Consider the following 5727-nt stretch of genomic DNA (forward strand, 5'->3'; position numbering starts at 1 on the left):
CTGCGTCACAGGAAGTGTTGAGTATGCAACCATTTTGGTCGCTGTCTGAAGCCCTGCATATTGTGGACCTTCCACAGTAGGCAGAGAATCGTATTCACGCACATACTTAACTAATATATTTCATGCGTCCATGTGTTGTAAGGAGATTTTGTGAATTGGTTTTCACAGTGATGCAGGTGGTTGAGCACATATGAAATGTTATTTTCCTTGTATGCAGTAAAAAAAAAAGCAAAAGAAAGCCATCCTGTTTTTACCGTCAAATCAAACTACTTAATAGCTGATCATTTTTCCGTAAATTTTTCACATGTGGATAAGACACTTTCAGTCTGCAGAAATGTTCTAACTGGTCAAAGCAATATATTGGAATCAACAAACATAACTCCAGAAGAATAAAGTACAAATTAAAATATCATGCAAAGCACATAAATCAGACCACATTCAATTTCGTTGCAATGCAAATAGTAGTAGAGATTTTAAAATGTAGGCAAATTGTAATAAGGGCAATCATTGTGGAGCATGGCGTAAAATAAGCTAAGTTAACATTCAGCGCATTTAATGCAACCCTGGCTACCAGTGCTGGTATCTCTGTGTTCCCTCATGGCTTGGGATGAACCCAGTCTTCTACAACTGGCAACTGCAACACTGTATATTATTAGATACTCTGGACAAGCACATCCATAACAGCCCACCTCTTTGTTTATGTGTGTGTGTTCATGTATGACAGTTATTGCATAGTGCACTACTTAGGGGAATTACAGCTATGCTGTTTAGGCAGCATCATGCCTCAAGAGCCCGATATCAGCGAAGCAGAGTGAGCACTTTTACACCGGGCAGCTTGGTAGACACCGCACAAAGCAGCTACCGGCCCTGAAGCTGATGTGATATGCACGCATATACCAGAAGTCATTTTGGTGATTTCTTTTCTTTTTCATTCTTTTGTAACGTTTTCCTTTTGCCTTGCTCTGGCTCAGTTAATCCCAAGTACCTGTGAAGAAAGAGGCACTGTAGAGAGATCAATGGCTCACTCCCCGAAGCATTGGCTGCCATTTCCCTGCTAGATTGGGGACCACCAGGTCATCACAGCCATTAGCATAAACAAACAAAGCTACGCCGCACACAGGCAAAGCATCAATTACAGGAAAACAAACTAAGCCCTTATTGTGATGCCTATACACCCGCCAGACATTACAATGTGAGGGGGCTTACATTTTTTCAATCTAAAGATTGCATAAGTCATATGAGCGATGGAATCACCTCTTCAAATACAGAGCTGTTCGGCACTGCCGCAGAATACATTATCATTGGGGACAGATTTGAGATATTTGGACAAAACATTAGCGGCGTCTCTTTTGCCAACATGTCCATTATTCATCTCTGATAGGGCAGAGCTTTGTCCTCGGTTCTCTGTAGGACAAGGATGGGAGGCATCCAAAGGTTACGAAAACCTGAGCACACTGACGCCAAGTCATCTGCCTATACCCTGAAGATCATTTAGTGATGCCGCTGCATACAAAACCGATGTGTGTTTGCGAACGCGTGAACACGTGCGCGTCTCTCGTCTCGTCCGCTGCCTTTGTGCCTGCACATTTTGTCAGGAGACAAGTGATGTTTCCCAAATTACACACTGCCTCGTGCTTCATATTTCCATGTCACAGCGATTAATGGAGATCAATACAAATAGCTGCCGCACATCCCCGCCCCCCCACATGTCCATAAGACAGACAACGTTAAACTAAATCTCCTTTGGATGGCTGCAAAATGAGTCATGCCAACATGCCAACTGTGTTTTGACATCAGCGGTGGGCATGTATTAGTTCACATCCATGATCAATCCACTAATCACTGTCAGCGGGACACCCCCTGTTCAGTGACTGACAAATAGTGTCGAGCAAAACCACTTTAAAAAGGTGATTATGGCAACATAGCAAATAATTATACCCCCCCACCCCCCCAAAAAAAAACCTCGTTCCATACACACTTGATATATAATTACCACACTTCACTCTCACTGCCCCTTGACCCCGTCAGTGTGCAGAGGAAAACAGATGACAGATCTCTGTTTTCTCTGCTGATTGGTAAGGGTCCATGAAGCGGAGAGCTCAATGCAGCCTCACTGATTACTATGGATTTGCTAACGGCCGGGGCTACCTAAGGTTGATTTGTTTCATCTTTGTGCCATTTATATCCTGCTATTACTACAACAAACTATTTCTATTCCATCTCCCTCCTCCTCAAACCTCCTTTCACCACACATCGCTTTCCATTCATGATATCACTGGTCGGCCACTGCACATCTTCTACTGAGCTCATAAAGCGACAGGACGACAATTTCACGTCTCAGCTTTCGTTCAGACAAGTAGAAAGTGTTGTGTCATTGAGCGAAACATGTACAGTACCCAGATCACAGCTTGAAGAGCTCACTGCTCCTGATGAGACAAGGTCAGCCGCAGCGGAACGATGTGTTGAACTTCAGGTGGACTGGATGGTTGGCAGAGGGTTACGTGGCATGCCGTGTGCCCCATGTAGAGGACATCGACTCCCAGCACCAGAGGGATGGCCGGACAAGGCCACGTCAACCATCAGTCACCATTTGATTTTGCCGGGGGTGTGATTAATGAAGGGGCCATGCAACAGCCGCAGATAAGATTAGACCTTCACAGGTGATGAAGGACAGGGCCTGTGGCTGCGAGTGGGGGGGGGCTAGGCGGTTCCTGGAACAAAACACCGCCTTCAGATGACTTGGCACACAGTAATTAAAGTTAATGAGAATCCTGTCACTTTCACATACAGCGTGGCATTGTGATTGAACAGTGTGTCAAGCAAAACAAAGAAAGGTAATAGGAGGCAATAATTATTCTATGTTGGGTTAAAGAGACAGCGACCGTACGGCCTTGATCAAATATAGCTCCCAAATCATGTTTAGTGCTTGAACTGGACCTTGGTTGGGGAAACCTGCATTAGTGCAGGTCAGATAACTGTCAGAAAAAATTACCCAAACTTGACATTTGACTACTTTCCTATGCCTGGCCAAATTGTGTTGCACTGACTTTAATGTGGCAAACTGTCCTTTTTTGCCACCTATTAAAAGGTAAAACTAAATGTATTGGCTAATACTAACCGATGCAGGGGCAACTGCAGTCATTTGTTTCTGGTAAGCTTAAATGCACACGAGACAACAATCACCATTCAAGAGTCACTGAGACGCATGTTCATCTTACAACTGCTGCATCCAGTGAAAAGGAAATAAAGCAACAGATAGATATCATTTCATGATGCAGTTCACTTGAGGAATAAATTGATCAACACACCCAGGCCAAAGAGAGGAAGTTACGCTACCTGACTGATAATTGGAATATCTCCATACGTGAACTTGAAATTGTGGCATGAGCAAGCACAGCCGAAGACATTTCTCAGTGAGTGGAAAAAAAAGAGACAGAAATAATTGCAGCGAAAATGCTGCAAGTCCTCAAATTGAACCACCGTAGAAATGTAACCTTGGTGCATACCACATTAACTTGCACACAAATGATGTGTGTAATGACATGCTCAGCTGAGCAAGGAATACATCAAGAGACAATTGAATCAGTCCAGAAAAATACACAATTACGCGAAACACGAGGCATTTTCCAGCGGAAATATGTCACTGAGTTACTGGTTGGTTGTGAAAGTAGGGAGTCCACCGAAGAATGCCGCTGTTAAATGAATTTGTATTGAAAGTTGAACTGTGTGGTATATAAATCTTAAGTGCAGTGCTTTGCGTGTACATCTTATTCCGACAACACATGGTAGCAGTCAAAGAACAGCCAGCAACAGTCTGTTTCCAGACAGCTCAGGTTTTATAGGTAAAAGCCAAGAAGGCAGGGAATTGCTGACACTTTAGAAAGACCAACAAATAAGAGTTAAATGATAAGACAGGTACAATGTACAATGCGAGTCGCCAAGTGCCCCTTATTTCACCTTAGAAAGGGGCTTTCCCTATTGCTCATATTTACTACTTTCACAGTCCACACCCTACTCTCTCTCTCTCTCTCTGCCTCTCTTTCATACATCCTCCTCTGTTCATTATTTCCCATGCGCTTGTGTCCTCTGGCTGTAATGAGCTCTCCACTCTAGCCCACAAAAAGGTATGACTGAGGTCTTCATCAAACGCAGAGCAATTCGCAAGGGGCCAAGGACAGGTAAGAGTCATTCTTCTGAGGCTCCACTATGAAACAACAGGGAGGGGAATAAGGTGGAGTTCAGTTGTGGCGCAGCACTGACAGATTAATTGTACCATGGATTGGTTCCCGTCTTGGGCTATTCTGTTAAAAATCAGACTGGACCCTCTGATTGCAATAATCACTTTTGTAAATAACTTGCTCCAATTAGTGGAGGTTTTGAGGTTGGGGTATTCTTTGTGGTTCAACAGCTTCCTCCATATTTTAACTGTAAAGTGGGTCACACAGACCGATAGGGGTGCATGACTGTTGTGTTACGCCGCTGTGCATTTCCAATACATTATAGTTGTGATTATTCTCAAATGACTGCAATTAGTCAAATGTCAGGCTCGCTTTGCCCTGTCACGGTGGCTTGCTGACGAAGTAGTTCAGAGGTGTGTCAAAAGATTAATAGCTATGGGATTTCATTAAGTCAGGTGCTTGAAAGAAACAGCAGGAATAAACACAGATTAATTAAAACTTCAGCGCTTTCCCTTAAGTTTAGTCCATAATTAGGGACAGAGGCTCCGGCATTCATTCTAGTCATCATTTATTTATCGAACAAAAGATAATTCCCAGGAGATCACGAAGATGAATGACGGAAAACAAATCACAACTATTTGTAAAGTACCTGTCATGCAAAGTTGCAGGCCAAGGTTCCTTATGAAACAGGATTTTTAATACAATGTTAGGCGTACTAGAACTAGAAATGTAGCGAAGAAAACATGATGAATGTTTGCAAATTGTTTTGTGTCTAAATCCACAGTCACACGCGGGTCAAACATAATTAAAATGTTTTTGGTCCTGCTGTGCATAAATGAATTTTCACAAAAACAGACCCAATTTGAAGGGGATCTGAGCACATAAATATCCAACTTGAATGGAGCCAGGGATAATTGCATCGAAATTGTGGTCGACCCGAACAGACCCCTAATATAGAAAGGACACCAAAACCAGCATCACATGATGTGCTATCAATTAAATTCCATCAGAACAAATGTAACGTTACCGAAACTGTCAAAATTGAAACTCTATTTCCATCTCCTGATTCATCAATACAACATTTTACAGCCAACTAGGTGAAAGGATATAGTACATTTCTAAACAAGTCATATATGTAAATCAAATGCAAAAATGTTATTGTCATGTAATAGCACACACTTTGTACATAGGCTATGGATTTTCTAAAATATCTTCTACTGTGGTGATGACTTACCACAAAACTATAGGTGTCCAAATATTGTTCTACTTTCTGTTCATTAAAATATGTTATTTAGAATTGGACTTTTATTTATTTTCATTGCTACAGCAAACATATATGATTATTCCTCAAACAGAAGTATTAAGCAGGAGTCAGTGTAGGGTAGAGTGTGGGTTGGTCGGATGCCAAGTTACGTGACAAACAAACATCACAGCTTTTCCTTTAAAATTGATCCTAAGGCTTCAAACGGCCTGCAATGTAGCTTGGATAAAAAGCAATCAGGCTGCAGTTTTAAGTTATGGCATCTTGGCCTTGTCCAAGTGGTCAATC

This window comes from Melanostigma gelatinosum (genome assembly GCF_949748355.1).
Source record: "Melanostigma gelatinosum genome assembly, chromosome: 2".
In the NCBI taxonomy this organism is placed as follows: domain Eukaryota; kingdom Metazoa; phylum Chordata; class Actinopteri; order Perciformes; family Zoarcidae; genus Melanostigma; species Melanostigma gelatinosum.